This window comes from Eulemur rufifrons, chromosome 7, assembly GCF_041146395.1.
Source record: "Eulemur rufifrons isolate Redbay chromosome 7, OSU_ERuf_1, whole genome shotgun sequence".
NCBI classification, from domain to species: domain Eukaryota; kingdom Metazoa; phylum Chordata; class Mammalia; order Primates; family Lemuridae; genus Eulemur; species Eulemur rufifrons.
Genome location: NC_090989.1, coordinates 227,101,869 through 227,129,603, shown reverse-complemented (window position 1 = coordinate 227,129,603; position 27,735 = coordinate 227,101,869). Strand labels below are relative to the sequence as shown.

Here is a 27,735-nt window from a genome sequence, read left to right as displayed (position 1 = left end):
GAAAGACCATGTGAAGACACAAGAAGACCTACACCTACAAGCCAAGGAGAAACACCTCAGAAGAAACCAATTCTTAACACTTTGATCTCAGACTTCTTGTCTTCAGAATTGTGAGAAAAATTTGTTTGAACTACCCAGCCTTTGTGGTGCTTTATGTCAACTCTAGCAAAGTTATACATAGTTTGTGAGATTATTTGGTGCTATCGAAAAGTCCGAACAAGAAACAGATGACACATTAGAAAGAGAGCAATTCAATGAGAGTTTAAGTACAAAGGGCCTATTTACCAAGATGTGGGTGTACAGGAACTGAAAGAACGGTGAAGTAACCTAGACAGCAGTAGAGCTGTTACCACCTATAAGCCCAAAGTTAGAGGGGAAGGAGCCTTTATCAGAATCTTTTGTCAAGGGATATGGCTATGTTGAAGCAACTTTGCAGGGTGGGAGACAGGGTAATAAATAACACTGATCTCGCTCTCCTCTTCCCCTATCTCCAATCTCCTACCAGTGCTGCACACTAATGGAAACCAACAGGCAGCCGGAAGGCAATGATGTGGTCAGAATGCATGGAGGACAGCCTTCTAGAAAGGAGAGTAAAAAAGACTATATAGTAAATGTAGAGACACGAATACAAGATAATCCAGCACAAGAAGGAATGCTGACTTTGAGTTTTGTAACTTTCTTTCTTCCTTGTTCCCTGCCCCCATGTGCCCATAACAACTAGGATAGCATAGACAGCAGGTCCTCAATAAATATTAGGGAAATAACAATGCTTGGTAATTTTTTGTCAGTATTTCCTTCATTATATTTTTTAGAATATATCCTCCCTCATGATTCCTAATAATAGTCTTAACCCAAGTCTTAACCGTATCTTGCCTCTAGGGCTACTGCTTCTCTGTTTCTTTTGGTTCATTCTCCACAAATGGAAAAAACAAGAACAAAAAAAGCAAAGCAAAGCTTATCAACCCAAGAAAACACAAAACTTTTTAAAAAGACCACAGTAACCATTTCAGTTGGTTATTCTTTCTGATTACATTTTCTCCTTCTCTCACCTTTATATTGTATCATTATAGTGGACATTGGATTATTTGTGGATATTTAAGTCAGGTCCTTGTCAACTTCCTTTCCAAAAGCATACCAACTTCCAGTTTACCTTACCTGTTTCTGATAGGTTGGTGTTATATCTTTTGAAGTCTACTATAATCTTTCTGGATTATATTTCTTTTCCAAAGATGATTGCCAAACACAAAGGTGTGGCTTTTGTGAGAGATGCTAACAAGTTGTAATGTTTTACTTATACAACTAAGTTAACTTAAAAATACTCTTACAAAAATTACTTAGATTGGATACTTCCTTAGTTTGCTCTCAGCAGTGAAAACTTCCACTTAGATTAAGCTCCAGTTTAGATCTACTTATTTACACATCATTCAGTTCTGCCACCTCTGTATAGCTGGTTCCTTAAAAGCTGATGTAGTTTCTGACTTTTCTAGAAACACAGTGCTTTGCATTTCATTGTTGGGTCATTGAGTCAGTGATGACTTGAAAGAAAATGATATAGGTATTTTGTGCAATTTTAATCTTTTTATTTCAGGTAAAATTGTAAAAAAAATATTCACTTTCAAAATAGGCATGTTTAACCCTATGAAAAATTCTTTGTCATATACTTGTTTTATGTATCTTTTATTATCCATATTAAAATTTGTCTTTCATCAATCTTCAACACAAATTAGTGTTATTTCTTTAAGGGTTATTTCTTCCAGGTGAAGAATGACACCACATTTAACAAGAAGTCTATAATTATTGTGTCACACATTTGAAGCTACAAACAAGGTAATCCTGTAAAGAAAATCCAACTGTCTGTAATTTATTTTTTCATGTGTAATTTTATGAAATAAAGGTTGCAGTGCAAAATTGGGGTACTGAGTTCAAGTTCATCATTCTAGAAAATAATTTATCAGCTTTTCCTGACCTTTGTGAAACTAGTACAAAGTTCACTGTAATTTTATCTCAGTGGATCTCCCTATTTTCTGCATAATTAATCCCTCCTCTATAGGAAGAAGGAAAAACAAACTAAGACAAATTGTTTTAAATTCAGTTTTCCGAATATTATTTCAGGGCCATTTTATCCAAGCACTATGCTTAGGACTTAAGTGTTTTTTCAAAGTCTTTTGAAAATGTTGGGGATCTGAAAAAACAAAGTTGAGTTAAAAATATGAAAAGCTGCAAATACAAATCAAATATTTACTTAGATGTCTACAAAATGTACCATTGTGTCATTTGTAAACTCAGTTCTTAGTCATGTATATTTTATGTGGTATGTGGGTGAATTTTAATATGTTTAATACTATATGGGGCTGGCGGGGGTCTCTAAAACCAAGTTCAAGTCACATTAAGTCACATTAAGCCAGATCCCTAACAATCTTAAAAATGGCTTTAACCTCTTTTATGGAAGAAAGTAGTACTAGATAAAATTTCAAACAGTGCTCGGAAAAAAGTGTTTTAAACATTCCACTGTAAAATGTGTATTTTTGTGTTCCCTGTTCTTCAAAACAAAAAATGTAAGCTAAACAAAATTTTTTGGAAAAACATTACATGCACATAAATTCCCCTCTTTTCAAAACAAAAAAGGCAACAAAAGAGACAAATACAAGTAATTTGGAATCAGTGATCTTTATTTTTCTTCATAGTGGCTGTGGAATATTGGTAAAAAGTATTTGTAAGAATAAAAAAATTCAGTCATATGTTGTTAACAGCTGATATAACCATTCAAAAACAATTTAAATGAAGGTTTTACACAGTATTATTGTGATGCTCATGGGGGGGGGTGTGTTTGTGTGACATAAATCACATGCTCCAGTGTGAAGATACTTTTACTTAAAAAAGAAATAATGGCCCAAAAGAATTTTGGGAAACGTTTTTTCCAGACTACCTTATATTGGAGGGGGAAAAAAAAAGTAGAGGGAGGGGGGACAGAGAGAGAACTTAAGAATCTGGTAAAGCATTTTGATCAAATAAGATCACATTTTGGACAAATAATTGGTAATGACTGAGTAAAAATAAAATAATTTTAGCATATATTACTGACATTAATTACTAATTAAAAGTTATAAGAATTAATCTCTAACATAGTCCACTATCTTGTAAAAATCTGTTTGGGGTTCGCAAAGTTGTTAAGAAATGCTGGTAGAAATATTTATTAACCTTATAGTAAGTACTTACTCCACCAAAAAGTTTTCCTAATTTCATAAAAGTATTACATATATTATATGTAGTTAGTATTTTGAACCAATTAACCTGGTCTTCTCTTAAAATCCATGAAAATTAGAATTTTACAATTGAGAACATTCAGGTCTTTGAATCCTTGATTTATAAACTTAGTCTTCTTCCACCTCCAAAAGCCGTCAGTCGTAAGTGTTACCTAGGGAATTCACTTGACTTTCTCAACCTGGTCATAGAGTTAGCACCAAAATATCCCAACACTTCTAAATGTTACCTCAGAAGAATATGATCTCCACAATGTTTAAGATATTTTGATTTCAATAAGAAAAATTTATCTGTAAATATCTACAGTTTACTTTAAGCACTCAAAAGCAATTTATTTTTCTAGATGTAATTTGCCAAGGTTTATTTTACTATTTATCCTTTCTCTGTAGTGGTGAACAAAAATGTTAAGAAAAAAGTAGGCTAATTAGGTACTTAATATACTAATAAAAATTCTATTAATGATTTATAAGGCTTAGGGGCAGGCATTGACATATAATACATAATGTAATATAGTATGCATTAATCAAAATGTAAATACTACCTAAAACAAAATCTAGAACAGTACTCTCTAGTAGAACTTCTGAGATGATGGAAATATTCTGTTTCTGCCCTGTCCAACTTGGTAGCCACGAGCCACATGTGGCTACTGACCACTTATAATGTAGCTAGTGTGACTGTGGAACTAAATTTTATTTAATTAATATATAATTAGATTTCAATAGCCACATGTGGCTAGTGGCTACCAGTTTGGACCCTGCAGAACATTTCCATTTTCCTAGAATGTTCCCTCATGATCCTTTCCACTAAATGCCAACCTATCACCTCTGTCATCACAGGGAAACACTAAACCTAGATTAGTTTTTCCTGTTCTTGGATTTTATATAAATGGTTTCATAAGCTATGTACTCTTTGTGCCTGGCTTCTTCTGCTGAATGTGTTTTTGATATTTGTGTTTTTGTATCATTAGTCCTTTCCTTTCACTTGCTCAATAGTATTTCATTGTATGAATATATCACAATTTGTTTTTCCATCCTTCTACTGACATTTGGATTTTCAGTCATTTGTTCTTAATGCTACAAATATACTCATGCGTCACTTAACAACAGGGATACTTTCTAAGAAATGCTTTGTTAGCTGGTTTCCTCATTGTGTGAACATTATAGAGTGTATTTACACAAACCTAGATGATATAACCTACTACATACCTAGGGTATATGGTATAGCCTATTGCTCCTAGGCTACAAACCTATACAGCATGTTACTGTTCTGAATACTGTAGGCAATTATAACACAGTGATAAGTATTTGTTTATCTAAATGTATCTATACATAAAAAAGGAATTTTTCAGTTCCATTATAATCTTATGGGACCACTTTCATATATATATGCAACCCATTGTTGACCACAACGTCCTTATTTAAGGTGTGCCTGTATTGTATTTCACATTCTGAATTAATTGAGGAGAAAAAGCTGCATGTGCAAATCAAAAGATAATTTACTTTGGTCCTGAGAAAAGAAAGTCAATTTATGATTCCATTATCATCTTTCTGTGCTGGGGTAAAGACTTAATTCCACGATATATATAAGAGTAGACACACTTCAGGACTGCTAAGTAATCAGCTGATTTGCATTATTTAAACAAAACATAATTAGACAAATCAGCCAGAAAAGAAATTACACTGTTTTCAAAACCTAAACATACTTTAGGTGGGGATAGGTAGGGTTTGGGAAGCTCCAGAGAATATTGGCAAATTATGTAGTTTTGATTTACCTTGGCCTCTATCACTTTCTATTATTTTGATAATTATCATATATTCACAGAATTTTAGATCTAGTAATGCCAGGTAGTAATCTAGTAGTCTAATTCCCCAGTGATCTACTTATCAAATACATGCTCAATAAATATTGGTAAAAATGAAACCATTCATTTTACATATGAGAACTAAAACTCTACATGTCTCTCAATTAAAGAAAATGGGATATTACAATCAGATGAAAAAATTTAAAACAGGTGTGATTTCTGCTTTATAAAAGGATTCACCACAAATTCAATGGTAAATTGCCATAGAATACATTAATTTACAAACCTCTCAAACATACAATTTTTCAGAAACAAGCCTATCACATATCAGTATTTTATCTTTTCATATGCATCCTTTCCTTTTTCAAGCACTAATACTGAAATGACTTATTAGTTCCTGAATACACAGTAGATATTAATAGGAGGAAATACCCTGATAATATCGAAAAAGAACTTTACTCTTAAGAATGTGCCGAAGTAATTTATAAAGTACATAATCCATACATAATCAGGGATTTACATTTTTCTTTAAGTGGTTCAGATATAAATGTGTTAATCCATGTCTCTGCCAATCATTTCAATCTGAGAGCAAAGACAATCACAATCCAAGTTCAAATATGTTTTGAATTTATAGATAAATTAACTTTGAACATTTTACAGACAGGGACTATGTCTGCCCCATTTAGTTTGGTTACGTCTTATTGAGCTCACAGTGTGTTTTGCACTGTAATACGTGCTACTATCATCGAGTGGTTTAACACTACTGGGTCTTTTCTGTGACTTAACACATAATTTATTTCTGAAATACATGTACCACATATGCAGCTTCAAAAAAAAAAAATTACCAAAAAGGAGATCCTACCAGAACTGACTATAAGCAAAAAGATTTCTGGGTCCTTTTATAACTAATTATAGTATAAAACAATACACACATAAATGTTTTGATTTGATAGCTTGAATTAACTTGGTTATTTGATGCAGTGTGGTGGTCACATTAAGTTTCACATATTAACCTCATATAGTTAGAAGTCATATTACCAATTATCTTAAAACAGGGAAAAATATTCCAAATTCTAACTTTTCAAGAATTCGCTAAAGGAAATTTACCTATTCCTAATTCAGAAATAGGACAAACCTGGAAGTAGGCAAAACTGTTTCTAAGCAGCTTAGAACTGATGTTACAATGTCCCAACATAAAGGTCACACTTTTTCTAAAGGACAGTCCCTCAAAGTACTTATTTATACTCTTGAGACACAGTTTTGCACAAGCTTCATTATGTGGTTTTCTTGCTTGCAGATTAAAAGCAGTAAATTAAAAGGGTGAGAAGGATAATAGAACTATGTTCACTGAGTGCAGTAAGAAGCAACAGCTGACAGTAAGGAAAGGGACAGGCAAACTGTAACAGACAATAGAACTAAAAAAGCAAAGCTATTCACAGCCATGTAGTGTGAGCAAACAGCTCTCCACACCATTATAGGAATGAAGATTCTATCTGTAAATATAATAAAAAGAATATTCATAACTACCAGTTTTCATACAGCTGTTATGTATACCTCATTTCTAATGTGTACATCGAAATTACTACTTTAAATTTGAAGAGTTTAACTGCTGTTGGTCACACTGTCATTTGACAGTGGCTTATGAAACCTTTTAGCTTTAGCACTGGGCTACAACTGTTCACTATTATATCATATTGTTATTGTAAAAACATAAACTCTTGAGCTTACCAAAAGCAACAATATTACTTTCTTAAATCTATTGTTCAAATAGTTGGTTCCTAAAATGCCTTTACATTTTATTTCATGGCAGAGTCATAAAATAAAACCACTGACTTTCAGGACTCTGCCTGTTTTCCCTAAAATGCAAATATTACCTGCCTAATAGTGGTGTTGTCAGGATTAAATGAGATAATGTATGTAAAACACTTAGCACAAAGTCTGGGGCACAGAATAAGAGCTCAGTATTATTTTAGCACTGGCGAACTCATGCTGGCCCAAATCCCTTATTTGCAGGTGCAAAAATTAAGCCTCAAGAGAACTGACTTCCCAAGGCTCTACTTCTAAAATGTTATTGTCTTGGATAAGCAGCTTAGCCACAAATGTTGGAGATTTTGGGTACTGGCGGGGCCCAGGGGCATGGTCTGCTGGACTCCAGTCTGCAGAGACTTGGACAAATATGTTTGAACCATGAGGTTTTAGAAGCTGTTGCGTTATCAACGGGCGTCCGAGAGAGCAGGTTATGTGCTAACAATATTCATCAAAGACGGAAGCCATTCGTCTATCTCGATATAGGCAGAAACAACACGACCCTTAGCTACAGCAGGATGTCAAGTAACCGGGGCCGAAGGCGAGGCAAGTAATAGGGTACCGGGTTGAGCCCAAATCTCGGCTTGGTCAACATTAAAGAGGGACGAGCACTTTACTTAACGGCTGAAAATAACGGAGAACTAGAAACTAACGGGATGGTATCTCAGGCAGGTGTAAGTTACCCCGCCCCTCAAAGCCTTTCGTTGAGGGGTACCGCCAACTGCGTTTCCTCATCCTCCGGAGAGGCAATTTCTTGCTCCTTATTAGCACGTACGTACTCCCAGCCCTGTAGGTAGGGAGTGATGACCTCGCCTCTTCGTTCTCGAGTGAGGGCCGGACACGCTCGGACCTCCAGCTTTCCGCGCCACGCAAGAGCGGACCGCGGGAGGCCGGCCCGCTGCCCACAAGCGGCTCGCCTTCTCTTAAGATGGCGGCAGAGGCAGCTCGCTCACGCCCCGCCGCCCGGGCTCTTCGGAGTCGTAGCGTAGCTTAAGAAGGCGGGAGCAGGCCAGAGTGTGCAAAGCAGGAGAGCGAGAGTAGCCGGGACCCTCCAATCCAGCTTAGGCCCCGGAGCTCTGGAGCGTCCGGGTAAGCAATATGCCAGGAGGTGGACGCTACCAGGAACACCGCCAGCACCTCATAAACGAAAAAGCGGCGGCACATCCGGGGCCCTCCGCCGGCTCCGCCCAGGAAATGATGTTTTGGGCGGGGGGGAAGGACAGCACTCTTCAAAGTGTATTCTTCCCTCGCCATAGCTCGTCTCTTCACAAAGTGCCTGAATTGCCTTCACCACCCCCTCCCCGTGGTTAGCCGTTACTCTTTCGTGGCCGGCCGGGGGGAGGGAGGTGCGTCTCTGCACAAAGCTAGCTGCTGGGATAGGCACCTCTCCTTTCACAGAAAGTACCCTTCTCTCCATGACCCTACACCCTACCTCTTCTCTGCTTCGCCAGTGCGTGTAGTAACATTACTCTGAGAGGACTCTTAGTAACCTGAGCCCCTACCAAGCCTAGGCGCACCTCTTCGGAGTCTTACGATGAAATCCCGGCCTCGCGCCCCCTCACTCTGCGGGGATTTGGGGGTCTGTCAATCATGTCGCTAAGCCCGCCCCTTCCGGCGCCTCCGCCGGGCCCGCCTCCTCCTCTCTTCCCTCCCCCACCCCTCCCCGTGCGAGTGTCTCCCTCTCCCTCTCGCTCTCGCTCTCTCTCTCTCTCTCTCTCTCTCTCCCTCTCTCTCTTTTGTGAGTTATAGCAACCGTTGCCTTGTGAATCAAGCGCCATAGTCACCGTAGTCCTGGCGACTGTTACCCATCAACAACAACTACTCCTCTCCTCCTCCTCCTCCTCTTCCTCCTCCTCCTCCCCACCACCACCATCTCCATCACCCACCAACAACACCACAATAATCCACAGCCAAGGTGAATATTCTTCGGTCTCTACATGTGTGTGGGAGCGTGTGGATGCGTGTGAACGCGTGTGTCCGTGCGTGTGTGTGTTCGTGTGTGCGAGCCGAGTGTGGCTGTGCGGGGGTCTCACTCCTGACACCGGGGGCTGCCGCTGCGGCGCCGCTGCTGAGGGGCTCTGTCCCTGGGGCTTGTTTACAATGGACCCTGCGCGCCGCGGCTGGGTCGGGGGTGTGGGCGCCGCGGCGCCCGCCCGCCGGCCCCGGCCCTCAGCCGGCCGCACTTCAGGGATGGAGCGGGAGCTCGGGGGGCTGCGAGCCGAGCGGGAGAGGGAGCCACAGTTTTCCGATGCGGTTGCCGGATCTTTCCCTTAGGTCTAGTCTGAGAAGAAGGGTCAGGTGAAGAGATACGGATTTTCTTTTCTTTCTTTAATTTTCTTCTTTTTCAAAGCTGCTTGTTTCCTGCTTCTTTCAGAACCGAAATAGACAACACTATGAAGGGGGGGACCCTAGAGGTGGTGTTTTGTTGTTGTAGTTGTTCACTTGTGGGGCCTTGTTATGGGTTTTGTTATTTTTATCCTCGTACACTGGTGAACTTTTCCCACCGCCTATTCCCTTCATTTTGGCCCCTCTTTGCCTGATGCTAAATGGGCTGCTCTTTTACCATCATGAGCTTCACGGTTTTCTTTTTGCTTTTAAAACTGTGTTTTCTTTGTGCTGCAAACAGTCTTAATATCCATTCAGCACTCTTCCCTCCCCCTCTTTCATCTCCCCCCCACACCCCTTGCACACACATTGAAACCAGGGGCCTCTTCGCTGGGCAATCTTTGCTGTACTGGGAGAGAGATTTTTTTTTTTTTTTAAAGTCTCTCTCCTCTCTCATTTTTGGGGTGTGTGTGTGCTTGTGATTTAAACCGGATGCAGGCATCTGTGATACTTGGGTTAATAGTTATTGACAGTGCTTTATCCTTCATGTGGAGATGGGAGGGGTAGTAGTGAGGTTCCCTTTCACTTTGATGAACCTCCCTCCCCACAGTGGAGTGTTAACAATTTTCATTGTGGTTATGAGACTTTTGTGTGATGAACAGGGAAAGGACACAAGGAAGCTTTGTGAAAACTCAGTTTACAGTGTTATTTGTGACAGTTAGGGTACTTTTAAGAGTTTTTTTTTTTTTTAATCTTCTCTGTTCTGTTCGTTTTCCTTTGAGAGTTGAAATTGAAGTCAAGTTGTTCATAAAGAATGTATGAAGCTTCTCAACTTGAAACGTGTGTATATTTCACTTTCTTTGTGGTTGTTAAGATCTAGGCATGTGTGTGCTTAACATATTCTTTTTATTTACTTTTTGGTTTTCTTTGGACAGTGATGTGAACCTGCTGAGGAGAGAGAACTTTTTCTTTAAGTCTTTTTTTTTTTTTTAATTATTTTTCTCTGTAGATTTGAATACTGATCAGTTCTCAAGTAGTAGGTTCTTGGTTATTGTTAACCCAGTTTAACAGATCCTCTAAATTTGTTCATTTTTCAGCCTAACTTTTAATTAATAATGAGTAAAGAGTTTTGATAATGAATGTTTGCCGAAACAAATATAATGTATTAATATAGTTTTGCTTATTGTAGTTTTTAATTTACAGTTTTAAAATACTTAAATAGTCTTCTTTCTAAAAGCAAACATATTGATTTAACTGACAGAGCAGCCTGTGAATAATGTGATAGTGTTAATTATTCTTGAGATCGTCAATGAGCAGGTTGGGTAATTATAATGCTATTAAGGCTAATATTTTGTAAAATAAGAGTTGGGGGTTTAAAAAAACTTTTCCTTTTTCAATTCATTTTCTTGTGATTGCTATTTTAAATGAAGATGATATTTTGTTCTGAAAGAAGTCTTTCTCAGAGCACTCAGATTTCTTTTTAATCATTCATCCTCTCCCCAAACTGAGTTCCATGCAAATCTCTAATACTAACATGTATTTTTTTTTTCCTGTTCAGGTGAGTGTCAAATGCCTGAACACTTTTGGATGGTGAAGCTCCTGGGTCCTATAAACTCTGAAGTTAATAGTAGTTTTGCTGTCCTGGGACAGTTTCAGACCTTATGCCATTTACATAATAGGTTTTAAGTTGAGTAGATTGTATACTGTAATGTTATGGCTTAATATTTTTATATACAGTGTCCAATAACTTTTTGAGGCATTTCACTCATTATATATATCTCAGGTTTTCCATAATTTAGATTTTCATTCACAAGTTGATTTGAAAGCAGAACTTAAATTGAATTCTATTATCAATTTTTTAAAGCATGTTTGTGGGGTAAAAGTTGCTGTTAGAGCTGCTTTGGGCTCAGTTAAGTTGATATTATTCATATGGATTGGTTAAATGATAATCAGAAATACTAACAAATGATAAATTTTAAAATTAAACACAAGGGTAGATACTTAGCATTTAGTTTATTTTTTCTGCTATATTGATTATCAGAAATACTGACATGGTACATTTTAAAATTAAACACAAGGATAGATACTTAACATTTAGTTTATTCTTTCTGTAATATTTTTCCAAGGAGGGACTGGGTTATGTATTGGTGTTCTGTGTTTTCAGTTTTTATACTAATAGAAATCTGTGAAAAGTAATCATGCTTTGAAACTGAAACTATGAAATAGATGTCATTTGTAACTTGTTTTAAGTAGGTGAATGTCTGTGATTAAATGTATGTCATAATGCCTATCTCGGTCTTGTTGGATTGTTTTGCCTATGAATTATATTAAACATTATAGGCATACTACATGTATATGTATATGGTAAACTAAGGCATTCCTAGAAGTTTTGTATCATTTCACAGTGTTTTCATTATATGGGGTGAGCATACATGTTTTAAAAATACTGTATTATTCCTTCATTATTCAAATACTCTTGTACTCAGGTACTCAAATAAAAGTTTATGGTTTGTAAGTTTAAATACTTTAATCTTAAACAAGCAAATTTTTTTTTACCCAGAACAGATTTTTTTATGGCAAATTTTTTTACCATTAAAAAATAGCAATTAAAAAATGAATGAATCTTAAATCAAGATAGATTCCATGATTGTTTAAATGATGGTATATATTACTTTTTGGTAACGTTTTTCATTATTCTTGAGAAAGTTGATACGGTGTTGATATTCTTCAACTGAGGAAATCAGGTAGAATATAATGATTTTGCTTTTAAATTTTTAAAGTTTGTGTATATGTGTGTTTAATAGGGTAGATATAGCAGCAGATATGTGGCAAGAGTTAATTTAAAAAAAAAAAACTTTTTTCAACAGTCTAATCAGAATGTTACTTTGTTCTTGGTATCCATAGTGAGAATATGTTACAAGGAATGATAATACCAAAGAAGTAAACTTTTAAATTATGAAGAGGCTGCTGGTTATTTTGTTTTTATGCTGAGCATTTGGCTAAAATTTCTCTATTTGCTCTTAGCTACTTTAAAAATAAATAGTTTCCCTAACTGAATTATTTGGTTTTAACTCTTTGGTATATATTCCCAGTAGCCATCGCAAAGTGAATTTTAAATTCCTCTCTGTTCACAGGTGCATAGTGTTCCCATATTTTGGAAATCCAAGATTAAGTGGATTTGACTAAATCTAGCTTGTTAGGGACAGATGGCTGCTTTAAACAGGTGTCACTTTGATTTTTTTTACTGCATTGTATTGGGATTTCCCAGTGGTTCACAAAAGGGCTGTCTAAAACAGGTGGCATCCTTTGCTTTTGTTGTTAGTAAAAATCTACTTTTAAAGTTAATTATTTTCCTGGGAAGAGAGTTTTTTTTTTTTTTTTGTAAAACTTTGAACCACTCAAGATTCATAATTTAATTAACATAATTTTTATTTCTGAATAACATTCTATTTTCAAGCTGTGGAACTTTCAGATCCTTTCTCAAAACACTTGTCTGTTCTTACAAATAATGGTAAATTCCCTTTGAGTCCAGAAAAAGTATACAGGAACACTTTACACACTCAATGAGTCAAATATATCTGAAGCAAAAAGCCAAGGCAGATTTGAATAAAGTGAAATTTGGTTAATATGATAAGTTAACTTTGCCATCCCATACTTAAAGAATTTTTCAAACAGCATTATTTTAACTTAAGTGATATGTGTTGGAAATGGGTGTTTTTGTTGGTTCAGTATTTTACATATTTTCAAACTAAAACATTTTCCTGACCAACTTCAGTTGCTGCTATAAAGTTTATAGTGATCTTTTAAAATAAAAATTGTTTTTAAGCATTATTGTTTAAAAATATGTATTGCAGTAAATAAAAGAGTATCAACCTATTGATTTCTAAAGTTTGTTTTTACTCTATGATTCTATCCCTTTTTTGTGAGAGTTTTATGTCTTGTAATAGGTGCACCAGAGGGTGCTGTGCTGTTTGCAACATGAGATTATTATCACTAAGAATGTGAACTCATTAGAACTTTTATTTAAAGAAAAAAATTTAATTATATATGCATTCAAGTACATAGTAGCCTTATTTTTATGGAGTTTAAAATTTAATATACTGTCTTTATAGAAAGTTTTATATCAAAACCAGTCCCTGTGTATATATTAGTATAACATATAGCAATATCAAAATTAATATCTTTGGCATAGCCTGAATGTTAGCTTCAGTCCTATAGGCATATACATTGATTATCTTATGGAGATATTTCAGTCTCTATCTCAAAAACTTAGTTTAACTTGAGAATTCTACTATATTACAGTGTGGCTTTATATTTGGTGAATTTGATATTGTTAGCACATATCAATAGTCATGCATTCTTATAACACTTATATGGCATAATTAATGATATCCTTTTTATGGTATAATCTTTAAAAAAAAACCAACTGCACTGGAAAAGTATAAATGGTTATAGTAGTTATCAGGCTAATTAATAATAATAAAATAATATTAAAAATTCAGTCCTTCATGCTGTTGGAGTAGACTGGCTTGGTTATTTAATTTAGCTTGTTATCTGAAAAGCTGTAGATTCTCTGCCTTCCTCTGTGTCATGTACTTCTAAACTGAGAGTGATCTTGCATTTCTTTATGTGTCTTATGTTTGTTCAGTGAGAGATTTTTGGAAAAATTGTTGAATCCAGTCTTTTGTGCTGCCTCTTGCATTATGGACTCTCTTCACAGTAGTATATACTCTAAAAGACAAATACGGAAACAGTGGTATCTTCCTCAAGTAAGCTTAGAAAGATATTTATGTATTACATCGTACATCCTTTTTTATCTTGATAATGAATTTATCCATACTATTCTCCCATATTTAATTTCAATCAGCTAATTGTGATATTTTTTAAAAGTAACTTTATAAGGTATGATAGTTCATGTGTGTTGGAATGCCTCAAAGAATTCAAAACATGAAGAGAAGTAACAATATTTTTAAATACTGGTCTTGCTAAAATAGGTTAGATATTTTCCTTTAAAAATATAGTCCTGCAATTTACCAGATTCCACTGAGATTTTAAAAGTATATTATATGACAAGTTGTATTGTTTAAAAATCTTTATATTTGAAGCTTTTATTTTATATCAAAGTACAAGATGTACTTAAAATGAGTTAAAATATTGAATTGTATTTAGAGTATCAATAAATAGATAGGTGTTTTGTTCCTTAAATAGATGGATTGAATAAGTATATTGATTAAGAATACAGACTTTGGAATCAGATTTTAGATAATCTTATTAGCTGTGTTGACCTTAGACAAGTTATTTACCTTCACTTAGCCTCAGTTTTCTCATTCAAAAAATAGGATCAATCTTGCCTGCTTTATGGGATTTTATGAGGATTAGAGGAGATAATTTATGTAATGTATTTTGCACGATATTGGACACAGTATATGCTCAGTATGTGTTGGCTTCATTATTGGGGAATGCTGAGAAGATAACCATTCTAATGTTTTTGCCACTTAAGAATGCTTAGAATATGCTCCTCTGACCAGGTCTTTCCTAATGGGCACAAAATTTTGAAACCTTGCCTACTGATCTACACTTATCAAATAATTATTATTCCCTTTCCTCTACTTTTAAAAATAAAGCTCAGACATGCTGTCAGTCACAGGTATGGATTACCATTTGATAACCAGTCTTGTTATCACAATTAATAGAGTATTAGCCCAAAGTTATGTTTTAGTTGTACTCTGCAGCCTTGTTATAATGGGCTCCTTTTAGTGTGTTTGCATAACTCTCCTGGTTCAGGGATTTCAAATTATAAAAACTAATGATGTAATATTTCCTTATTCGTTGAGCTTCCTATTGTCCATTTCATTGTCCTATTTATGTTTTCCTTTTCACATCTTATACATGAATTCATTTGAAAACATTTTGAGCCCTTTTTACAAACTTTATACTAAGTGTAGTCATTAATATATAATAATGATGATAAATGTCAAGTGTGTAAAGATGAGTTTATCAAGGAATTGTTCTACAATTTTATAATGTACTGCTTAGAATTGTTATTTTACTAAGGGTAGAAAAATGTATGAGGTCATTACTTGTATACCTGCAGCAATAAGTAATTTAGGAGTAATTTTCCAGTCCCAATCTTGAGTTGTAAAGTAACCTTAGAACATTATCTAGTATAACATATAATGTGAAATCATAGAGGAAAAATGTCATCTTTAGCTCCCTTTCTTTGGATGTTAAAGATGTTTAAAGTAACATTTTCAAGTTGGCCGGTATATCTAAAGTTGCTATTCAGTAATTTGCTGTATTTCTATTTTTTTCTGAACATTTTGATTAAGAATGAAATGTTTTTCTCATTTTTAGAGTGATCTCAATAGTTCTAATCTTTCTCAAACTGGAAATGTAATCTATACATTTCAATTGAAAATTTACCTTATACCATGGCACCTTTTTTTTGCTGAAGCATCGTATGTTACACAGGCTTTTTGTCTGCCTCTCATTTTACCTACTCTTATTCTCCCCACTCCTGTATTGTTTAATTATGTGACCCCTTTTTCATTATTTTGTAGATAATTAGCCCCAGTATGTAAATTAGACTGACTCTTATCTTAGCCATCTATTCTGCTTCCTTTCACCAATGCATTTGACATACATTTTTCAAAGGAACTTTTGGGAAAAGGTTAGGAAATGTGACATAAATGGTAAGGTTATACAGTCGTGCATCACTAAACAATGGGGAGGTATTCTGAGAAATGCATTGTGAGGCAGTTTCATCATTGTGTGAACCTCATAAAGTGTACTTACACAAACCTAGTTGGTATAGCCTACTGCACACCTAGGCTATATGCTATAACCTATAGCTCCTAGGCTACAAACCTGTACAGCATGTTACTGTACTGAATACTATAGCCAGTTGTAAAGCAGTGCTAGTAAGTATTTTTGTGCCTTAACATAGGAAAGGTAATATGGTAATGCTAAAAGGTAAAAGGTAATGCTAATGAACTACGATGTTATGATGGCTACATAATTACTAGGTGATAAGAATTTTTCGGCTCCATTATAATCTTATGAAGACCACTGTTATATATGCTGGCTGTTGTTGATAGAAATGATACTGTGTGGTACATGACTATATGTTATTGCCATTTCCAGTCATCTTTTATTTTCTTACAACTTCTATCCATCTCACTGTCCTCGTGAACAAGTACTTGAACAAATGATGTAACCCGAGCATAGTTTTGATTCAGTAGGCTTCCATCTTAGTTCTCTGGCTAGGTACTTCAGGGTTAAATCTCTTGTCTAGTTCATAAATATTGTGTTTGCACAATCACACATGCCTGCTCTTGCTGACTCTTTCCTTGTGGATTCTTCTTTCTCACTTTTATTAGCAGCAGTAATACCCAGTCAATTCTCCTTGCCTTTGCTTTATAGTGCTTGGTCAAGATTCTCAGAAGTTCTTGGTGATTCCTGTTTAGGTAAAAACGGGTATGGGATAATAGGAGCTGAGCGCAGAAAAACTAACAGAGTGAGGCATCTGTCCTCAAAAGTGTATTAGTTGGTGTGAGAAGACGTATATTGAGAGGTGATAGAAGGAGAAAGGAACGAGAGTGACTAGGTTGAGAAATAAGGACTTCAAAAGTATTACTACCAGCTTACAGTAGGAGAAAGAGAAAACAAAGGTACTCAGTGTCACTAAATATGAAACCTTAGGGTAGTCACTGAAGCCCTGTAGGTCCTAGCTTCTTCATTTGTAAAATGAAACAATAAGGCTATGTGATCTCTAAAGCCCTTTCCAGCACTGACAGTCTATGATTCCATGACAAGATTGGCACTGGGTAAAGGGAAGCATGCCAGTAACATGGAGCCAGGGATTGGGGTTTCCTTTACCATGTTCTCAAAGGATAACATGTTGCTTGCCTATTGTTCCTTCTGTTAAGAACAACAAAGAAAAAAAACTCAGAGCCTGGGGCTAGCATAATGGTCATACCTATAACAAAGTCTCAGAACGTTCCACTGTTTCAGTGGCTCCTGTAGAGAGTGGTGGCCAAGTGCCCTGATTTTCTCACCCACGTAGGAATTAGCCGAGTCTCACAGCTTGAGCTACTTCTGGAGCCAGCTCCTCTGTGTATGTGTGCCAGACAAGTGTCTGACAGTTGGGGCTCCTGCCTGTTGCTCACCATTGAGATAATTTAAAACAGGACATGATTTCCTAAGTACATCAATAGGCAACTTGACAGAGAGAGAGAGAGAGAGAGAGGAAGAAAGAGCACGTGAGAGTGAGCACCAGACAATGTGTGTGAGTACTCTCTCTTATCAGAAACAAACAAAAAAAATAATTTAGGTTTCTGTTGATCTCATTTTTAAACATTTATTTCCCACTTATTAAAACTATTCAACTGGTATTTGAAAAGAGCTAAAATCCTGTAAAGGTATGGGCAAGTTCTGAGAGCTTTTGACCTACTTTGGGGCTGTGGTCTGGGAGGCATTACCATCTTCCACACTAGTATTCTCTTATATTTTTCCATTGGTAATAATTATTACTTTTCTTTTTTTCTGAATATTGTTTATACTTGGATAAACATTTTTTTAATTCAGGTTTGATAGAAAAATTGTATTTTAATCAAAAACTATACTTTTAAAAAAATTTATTTTAATATTTGGTGAGTAGACTTATCAAGACTTTAGGGCATGGCAGGCTAAGAGAAGAAACATTTTTGCATTAATTCAAGATAAGTTATATAGTCTTCTGTATCTCAGCTCTTTTACCAGCCTAATAGCGGAGTGTATGAAAGATTAATAGATTGTAATTATTATTGTTTTTTAAAATTATTTTTGAATTTTTTTTACTGATTGATATAGACATATTCAAGTTTCTGAACCACGTTCAGATATATATGCCTAATAGCATTCATATATTTCAATATAACTGTCATCTTTGAAATGTATCTGGCCCCCTTCAGTCTCATTCAGCATAAGTTTACCTTAATGTGCCAAAGCCATTTTAGAGACTTTGCTTGTTAAAGTTTCTTTCTTCCATGCTTTAGTTATAGAGGATTAGGGGAGGTTGCTGGAGAGGGGCAGGAAGAAGCAGATACATTTAGAAATCATATCCTGATTCTAGTGTTAAATATCAGTACATTACGTATCCTCCCCAGTTAATTTTCCTCGGCTGTGAAGTTTTGGTGGGGGTGGGGGTTGAGGTGAGGATTGGGGTTTATGAGGAGGCAGGAGATGGAGACTTAGGTGATCCAGTATTTCTTCCAGATAACTTTCTTTTTCTGCTGAAGTATTGTGCCCACCCTTTTGTGAGGGTGGGCAATTATTTTATTTTTGTTAGTGATTTCTTTTTTCCTAAAGACTGAGTGTATCTGCACATGTCTATTCATTACTACATTAGTAGATATAAAATAATATCTTTCTCTTTTAAGGCGCCTGTATTGTGATTTAGTCATGCACAGATTTAGAAAGATAGGAATAAAAGAAAGGAATAATGAGAAAATCTAGTTTATGGACAAGATAACAGAAGTGATGTTTTAAATCTACCTCTTTATGTTTTGCTTTGGATAAGTGGTTTTGTGGATGTATTTTTGCAATAGAACCTAGGTTTTTCCCCTGTTCCTATTTATGCTGATATTTTATGGAACCAAATAGTATAATCTGTCATGTAAGGTTTTCACTGATTGGCATCTGATTATATCTGATGACAGTCTTAGAGATAAATTTTGATTAAGTGTCAGCTTAAGGATCATTAATAAAAAACATGAAAAGCTATTAGATTAGTAATCTGAAAATCACCTTTACAGCTTCAAATGTGCAGCATGTATCTTAATATGCCATGGTGGAAATACAACATGAAAAATTAATACATAACACGGAATCCCAATAAACTTATATTCTTTGTTTTACAATGGGTTCATATTGGATGCATCTAAAGGGCATTTTGAAGCCTTTTAATTTAAAAAAGTTACTTCACATTGTTAATGTATATGCACATTAAGAAAAATGGAGTTTAACTTAGATACTGTATTTTGTGTATATGTGTGTGTTTGTGGGTGAGTAGACATTTAGAAAGTCATTTTAATGTACATTTTGCTTGGTGCTGTAGAACTTCTGCCAGTACTGTTTTTGCATTATACATATCTTGGAATAGTCTTAGGAACATTTAGCATTTCCATCTCAGTGCTGTTTTCTTGAGGCAAAGAAAATTAGGGGAAATGTTTGATTACATTTCTTGAATGATCTTTGTGTGATTTTTACAAGCAATTTTTAATAGTATCTTGTATTATATGATGATTTTTAGAGACTACTTTTAGTTAATAAAGGCCATGAATGCTGAAGTTGAATTAAATTATAGTTAAAAACAAAAATTTTAATTCATTCCTTTTATAGAAGGTTAAGATATTGTGCTGCTGGGTGAACATTTGATCTGTTCCTTTATTTTTAGAAGTCTGCCGAGTTTTGAAATTTAAAACCTTTTAAATAATATTGCGTGAGTAGAGCTGTATAATATTTGTGGATTTATATTTCAGCAAAGGTTTAAGAGCCATATGTCTTAGAAGTCAGGTGGAATTCTTTTACCTTTGAACTTGGAAAGCGATGTATTTTATTATTTTGATTGAGTTAGGTTTTCTTGAGCATTTTCTTGGGGAGGGGGTGGTAATAGAAATGCAAATGACCATGGACTGGAGATACAGATTAAAATAATTTGTGAGAGGAGGTCATCTTAGTGATCCTGACACTTCACTCATGTCCAGTCCTGCTGCCCTTGAGAAACTTTGAAGTAAAGACTTCTTTCTTGAATGACATGAGCCTCTTTATTAAATTGTGTTTTTGTTAATTTCCATTGCTATCTGGAATTTCCCGAATTTGCATTGTATGTGAGCTTTGGAAGTTCCAGTTTACCTTTTAGTTTACAAAACTTAGAAAGAATGCCAATAGATGGCACCCCATGCCCAGAATAACAACTTAATCTGAGGAAGTGGGGTAAAAAATGAGGGTAAATCGGCGAAGGATCCTATAATTGGAAAACCTAGAGTATGAACAGCAACTTCCATGATGTAGGGAAAAAGAAGTGTCATTTTAGGGACTAAATGTGAATCCCAGTTTGCCATATTCTGCGTATCTAATAATATCACTATTACTATTAATGACATTATTTCTAATATGTGATTCAAAAACATTCTGGGAGAGACCTAAGAGATACTTGGATATATTAGTCTATAAGCGTTTAGTTTTATATCATTGTCCTTTAGCTTTCATTTTGAATGAGGAATTAAAGGATTTTTATCAATGTATATTTAGTGCAATACTATTTTGGTTATTTTAGGAATCCTGAAATAGCTTAGATTTCCATTGGGTTTTAAGAAGTATTTTGAAAGAAAAGAGAGAAATCAGAGATATAAAATGGCATATTCCCAGCTATGTGGACATATTTTTTAAGATTTCAAATTGTAGAAGGCTACAGAAATGACAGATGATGTTTGGGAATCAATAAGGATAAAAAAGAAGGGTAGGAGGAGATACTGAAAAATGGAGTTGGATAAAATTAGTAGAAAAATTAGAAAAAAAGATAAAAATAAGGGGAGATGGATAAATCAAAGTATGAATTGTGAAATAACTTGTTGAATGAGCAATCTTTTTTTTTTTTTTTAACCTTATTATGGTTTTAAGTAATGGGGGAAGCTGAGGGGAAGATTGTTCTTCTTAGTTCCTTTGTGGACACCACATTTTTTGTTGTTGTTTTGTTGGTTGGCAATATAAGGTGCTGGGACCTTTGACTATTACAGTATGAGGTTTGACTATTTCTAGATGTTGTATATAGGAAAGCATTAAATTGAGGTGCTACATCAGGGTTTTCTTGCAATTATTGTATTATTATAAAGTAATACAGTATTAATGTATGAAATATGCAAAATTAATATATTTAGTTGGGATAGCTGATTAACTTATTTGATATCTACAGCAATCTACATTTGGGAAACCAATATGTAGTGGAAATTTGTGTACCATAAATGTATATATTCTTAAACTTTTTATATTTTGAAATATTTAAAACTTATATTGAAGTAGAGGAAATAGTATAATGAACTCCCATGTGCCCATCAGACAGATTTACCAAATTAATACCTCCTATTGTTCTTAAAGCTGTATCATTTGAAATATTTATTTATTGAAATAAACTTGAATACTTTATCCTATGTTGCTTTGAAGAAATTTAAATCTTATGCTAAGAACTGACTCAGTGTAGACTTGAAATGAGCTTATGTTTAAGGTAAGGTATTTAAAAGTGATTGATCTTCATATCATTTCCTCTCAGCACAGCATTTCTAAATCAGAGAGTTTGTTTTCAGTTGCTGGTCAAGTCCTTTGTTTAGTAATTCCAGGCTACTCTACTTGAAACCTGACCCGTCATTAAAAAATGGAACAAGCACTAGGACAGGAGGCCATATTTGCAGGCAGAGGAAAAAATCTGCTTTGAGATATATCTTTCAGGGTTCAAATGGGGTCAGTCTTTTGTCTGTCATTTCAACTTGTCCCTGGGTAGATTTGTGTAAGCAGTTAAGAGTCATTTTATAAGTTGATGAGGGGAGAGAACCAACTATCTTCTGGAATTTTTCCTTCAAAGTTAGCTACTCAGTTAGTGGGACATGCCATTAGTTTATAATAGAACATAAAGAAAGAGACATCCAAGAGCTAATGTACCGATAATTAATGATATCATTCAAAGCAGTTTAATATTTTCTGATTCAATATCTTTAGGGAATGAGAAGTTTCCCTTAGTTTTTTTTTATTTGACTGAAGCCATACAGGTTTGAAAGAAGCTTATTTTCCAATGCTAAAGTCTGTAGCAAAACAAAGCAAAAAAAAAAAAAAAAAAGGAATCCATTATTCATGTTGGAAACTATTCTGTAATGAGCAGACTAATATGTATAATAAATAGTGATAAATGGCATTTTAATAAACGACACAAAATGTAGACCTAAATCTCTTTATTTAAAAGCTGATGTTTCTTTGAATCTAATTAAATGGTTAAGGCATGAAGAAGTAACTATTAAATAAGGCCTGCATTTTTTTCATTTATATAATAACTTTAATTGCTAAACTTACTTCTTTATGATCCAAAAGATTGAATGTAATTGTATGTGACTCAACAAAACATTTTGTGGTAATCTTTTAAAATATTACTATACAGGGTAACTGGACAGACTGAATAGTAAAATAATACGAAATAACTAAAGCAGTGCACTAATTAAATGATCTTATCCCACAACTACCATTTCTTTTTTCAAAGGGTTATATTTAATTCTTTCTGCATTAAGAAACATCTATGTTAAGTGATCCTGCGTATTAGATTTTCATGCTTTCCAAAAGTAGATAGAAGATGTGGTATATGAATAAACTTTAATGAGCCAAACAATGTTTGAACAAAACATAAATGTAAACCTGCAAAACAAAAGATCATGGAATATACATGTTAACTTCAGTAATATTTATAGAAGATTTTGTTATGAATGTAATGCAATATCAATTTCACATAATTTATATAACTTTTTCTGTACTTTTAAATACCTTATACTTAAAGTATAATTTTATTTCTTTTTTATTATTTGCTATTCTACATAGTATCAATAAAAGCACAGTCAATTTTATTCTACTGTTTAAAAGTTGTTCCTTTTTGAAGAAAAGAAACCACCACTGCATTTATGTTCTATGATAGAATTTAAAAACCAGCCATTTCCAATGTGAGAATAGTAATATTGGTCTACTTATATTGGAGTAACTCTGCTGTAGAAATCAGCTTAATGCTCTAATTTGGAAGAATACTGTCTTTTCACTTGCAAAGGAGAGGTTTATCTAAGAATTGACCCTTTTTTTTTTTTAATTTCAGCTCATTATGGGGGTACAAAAGTTCAGGTTACATATATTGCCCATGCCTCCTCATCCCCCCGAGTCTGAGCTTCAAGTGTGTCCATTCCCTAGACAGTGCACATCGCACTCATCATGTAGGTATGCACCCATTCCCTCCCCCCACCCCCATCCCCCTCAGTCAGAACTTCAAGCGTGTCCATTCCCCAGGCAGTGCACATCACACTCATCAAGTAGGTATACACCCATCCCAAACCCCAGCCCCCACCTCTGTCCAATACCCAATTGGTGTTATTCCCAAATGTGCACTCAGGGAAACCAGTTTGCTGGTGAGTACATGTGGTGCTTATTTTTCCATTCTTGGGATACTTCACTTAATAGAATGGGTTCCAACTCTCTCCAGGAGAACCAAAGAGATGCCATATCGCCATTATTTCTAATAGCTGAGTAATATTCCATGGTATACATATACCACATTTTGCTAATCCATTCATGAATTGATGGGCATTTGGGTTGTTTCCACATCTTTGCGATTGTGAATTGTGCTGCTATAAACATTCGGGTGCAGGTGTCTTTTTTATAGAATGACTTTTGTTCTTCTGGGTAGATGCCCAATAATGGGATTGCTGGATCAAATGGTAGGTCTACTTGAATCTGTTTAAGGTATCGCCACATTGCTTTTCACAGGGGTTGCACTAGTTTACAGTCCCACCAGCAGTGTATGAGTGTACCTGTCTCTCCAAATCCACGCCAACATGTATTGTTTTGGGACTTTTTGATAAAGGCCATTCTCACTGGAGTTAAGTAATATCTCATTGTGGTTTTGATTTGCATTTCCCTGATGATTAGAGACGTTGAACATTTTTTCATATGTTTGTTAGCCATTTTTATATCTTCTTTTGAAAAAATTTCTATTCATGTCCTTTGCCCACTTTTTGATAGGGTTGTTCGATTTTTTCTTGCTGATTTTCCTGAGTTCTAAATAGATTCTTGTTATCAGTCCTTTATCTGATGTGTAGTATGTGAAAATTTTTTCCCATTCTGTAGGTTGTCTGTTTACTCTCGTGACTGTTTCTTTGGCTGTGCAGAAGCTTTTTAATTTGATCAGGTCCCATTTATTTATTTTTGTTTTTGCTGTGATTGCCTTAGGGGTCTTCTTCATAAATTCTTTGCCTAGGCCAATGTCTGTAAGAGTCTTTCCTACGTTTTCTTCTAGAATTCTAATAGTTTCTGACCTAAGGTTTAAGTCTGTTATCCACCATGATTTGATTTTTGTGAGAGGTGAAAGCTGTGCGTCCTGTTTTAGTCTTCTACATGTGGCTATCCAGTTTTCCCAGCACCATTTATTAAATAAGGAATCTTTTCCCCAGAGTATGTTTTTGTCTGCTTTGTCAAAGATTAGATGGCTATATGAGGATGGTTTTATATTTGGATTTTCTGTTCTGTTCCACTGGTCTGTGTCCCTGCACTTGTGCCAATACCAAGCAGTTGTTATAATCACAGCCTTGTAGTATAGTTTGAAGTCTGGCAAATTAATACCTCCCATTTTGTTTTTGTTGCTTAAAATTGCTTTTGCTAAATGGGGTCTTCTCTGGTTCCATACAAAGCGTAAAATTATTTTTTCTATATCTGTGAAAAATGATGTTGGTAATTTAATAGGGATTGCATTGAATCTGTAGATAACTTTGGGCAGTATGAACATTTTAACAATGTTGATTCTACCGATCCATGAGCATGGTATGGTTTTCCACCTATTTACATGTTCTGCAATTTCCTTCCTCAGTGTTTCGTAGTTCTCCCTATAGAGGTCCTTTACCTCCTTAGTTAAATATATTCCTAGGTATTTTATTTTCTTTGTTGCTATTTTGAAGGATATTGAGTCCTTAATTTGGTTCTCTGTTTGACTGTTATTGGCATATATGAATGCCTCTGATTTGTGTGTATTGATTTTGTATCCTGAGACTTTACTGAATTCATTGATCAATTCCAGGAGTCTCTTGGTTGAATCCTTGGGGTTTTCTAGATATAACATCATATCATCAGCAAAGAGTAAGAGCCTTTATTTTAGAACCTGACCCTGTTTGCATAGCAGCTAAGCTTTTGGGTCTGTAACCTCAATCCCCACCATGGTGAGTGTCTTCCTTTCTCTAGGGCCCAACTTCACCTTTTCTTCCTGTCTCTTTTTCACTATTCTACTGCTGTATTTCTCTGCCCCCTTACTATGTCTGGCCCAGCACAGCGGACCAAAAGAGCCATGGGGCTACAGTAGAGGTTAGAGAGGTGAAAAGGTCGCTTACTAGAGTTACACATGCTTCCAAATGGAACAAATATATAGGATTCTAGTAGAGACATAATTAGAACATTTTTTAATCAGATTTTTTTTAAGGTTGAATGGACTTTGGAGTATATCATGTTGAATCCCCTCTTCCTACCTCCCACTTATTTTAAAGATAAGAAAACTGAGGTTAAGTGATTTACACAATGAAATACATTTGTCATAGCTAGGGCTGTTGAACCCCAGGTTCCTCACTCCTTGTCATTTGTTTTTGTTCTTTTGAGACAGGAACTTTCTCATTTTCCCTGGCTAGAGTGCAGGTGGCATCATCATAGCTCACTGCAACCCCAAACTCCTGGGGTCAAGCAGTCCTCCCACTTTGGTCTCCCAAGTAGCTAGGACTACAGACACATGTTACCACGCCTGGCTAATTTCTGTATTTTTTGTAGAGATAGGGTCTTGCTATGTTGCTCAGACTGGTCTCAAAACCTAGGCTCAAGCAATCCTCCTGCCTTGGCCTCCCGGAATGTTAGGATTATAGGCATGAGCCACTGCGCCAGCCCAAAACTTTTCTTAAAAGCAAACAACTCATATGTGCTGCTGTTAGTATTCAGAATATTTGTTTATTTTATCTATAATTTTTGTCTCCAGAATTTTTCTATAAAGATTAAGGTCAAGTTTTATAAAATCTACATTCAAAATTTAGGTAAATATCTTAATATTTTTATTATTTTCAACTATAATTTTTGGTGTTAGGATTATTTGTTTTATTTTAGAATGATGTAGAAATAAAATTTAAAATTTTTTTCTCAACCATACCATACTTGCTAGTTTTTTTAAAAAATAAAAATATTATATTTTTATTCTTATCATTTGTTTTTCCCCTTATTGGGTATTGATGCATGTCATAATCAACGTGCTAGTATAAATAATTCTCAGGTCTGGCATGCACCTCTTTACTTTTTTTGATGAGGGTAAAGGTGATTCCAATCATTTTAAAGATTGTTGTAAAAATCCATTTAATTAATTAATTGAAAAAATTGAAACATTTGTTCCTGTAGGTAATTATTTTGTGGAACAAAAGTAAAATACTGGCAGCTGATATAGGTGATACAAGCTGAGACTTGCCCAGCTAGGCTTTAAAGGTATTGCAGCACTCTTAAATAACTGTGAACCAACAGAATGAATATATGAACGAACTGCCCTTTATTCCATAGCAACCAGAAGCAATACCAGCAACCATCCTATTAAATGACTTCTTATTTTCTTAATCTGAGTTTTTGGAAGGATATGTTGTTTACTGAATAATAGTATGAGACTGTGGCAGGAAAAAGTAATTACTAAGATTTTCTCTTATTGTTTCTTCTCCCTGACAACCGTACCCTCTTCCCTGTGTGTGCAGGCTCATGCCTGTGTGTGTGTGTGTGTGGGTGGGTGGGTGTATGTGTGTGTGTGTGTGTGTGTGTGTGTTTTAGAATTAGTAGTAAATCAGTGAGCTCAGACTTGAACTTAGTTTGGGTATCCTTTTTCTGATAAAGATGAACAATTTAAATGCTAACAGTTAATTATTTGAAATTAAGAGAGAGCAAGAAAATGACAAGTGAATTTTACAGTGTAACCTGATGCTGTCTGCAGCCTCATTTTTGGTACCAAGTCTGAAAGGATACATTTATATAAAACAGGTATATGTTTCCTATGGGGGAAGACCATTTGTCATTTGCTCTTAACAAGGTAAATCCCCACAGATAAACCTTCTTGTAAAACTGTTCCCTTTGGATTTATCCTCACCTTCAATAAAAAAGGAGCTATGATAAACAAAAGTATGATGAAATATTACTTATCTCTTGCATTTTTACGTAGAAGTTCCTCATTTTTGTTCTTTATGATTTTTTTTTTAATTTAATACTGTTTCATATGAACTAAGACTCAGAATGTAACATACTAAGTTGATTTTTCTTTCTCTTAATAAAGAAAATTTTTTGGGGAAAGGGATCTAAATAATTTACTTTTGGATTTAACTGTATTTCTGATATGTCAACATAGGTACTGACTCATAAAATAGAATGAAAAATATAATTATTGAAAATGTGATTCAGATGAACAGAGTGTGCTTAATATTTGGAAGTCTTAAATTGAGATTTAAATGTAGAGATTGAGTTACCAGAGTGACTAGATAATAAACTGCTGTATTTGTTATTTGTTGGATATAAGGAGGAAGGAACTCCAATAGGGAATGTGGTCTTAATATCTTATGAATTTATAATTTGGATAAATTTTTATTTAAACTTTTAAAATGTGGTTTAATAGAATTCTCTAAAAAAAAGATTCTTTGGCTTTTTAAAAATAGCTCAGAGTTTTATGTTTCTCTGGGTCAGAATTTTTTCAGGATTCCTTGTTGCCTATTTATCAG

At 35.0% G+C, this 27,735-nt stretch overlaps 1 protein-coding gene across 1 annotated transcript in view; it reads left to right on the top strand.

The window, feature by feature from the left end:
- The first annotated feature begins 8,672 nt into the window (after positions 1-8,672).
- The window catches only part of RFX3 (regulatory factor X3), a 284,384-nt gene continuing 265,321 nt past the window's right edge, over positions 8,673-27,735 (top strand). The window contains exon 1 of the mRNA XM_069474175.1: positions 8,673-8,783. The gene's annotated coding sequence lies outside the window, so the exon portion shown is untranslated. The remainder of the gene's footprint in view (positions 8,784-27,735) is intronic.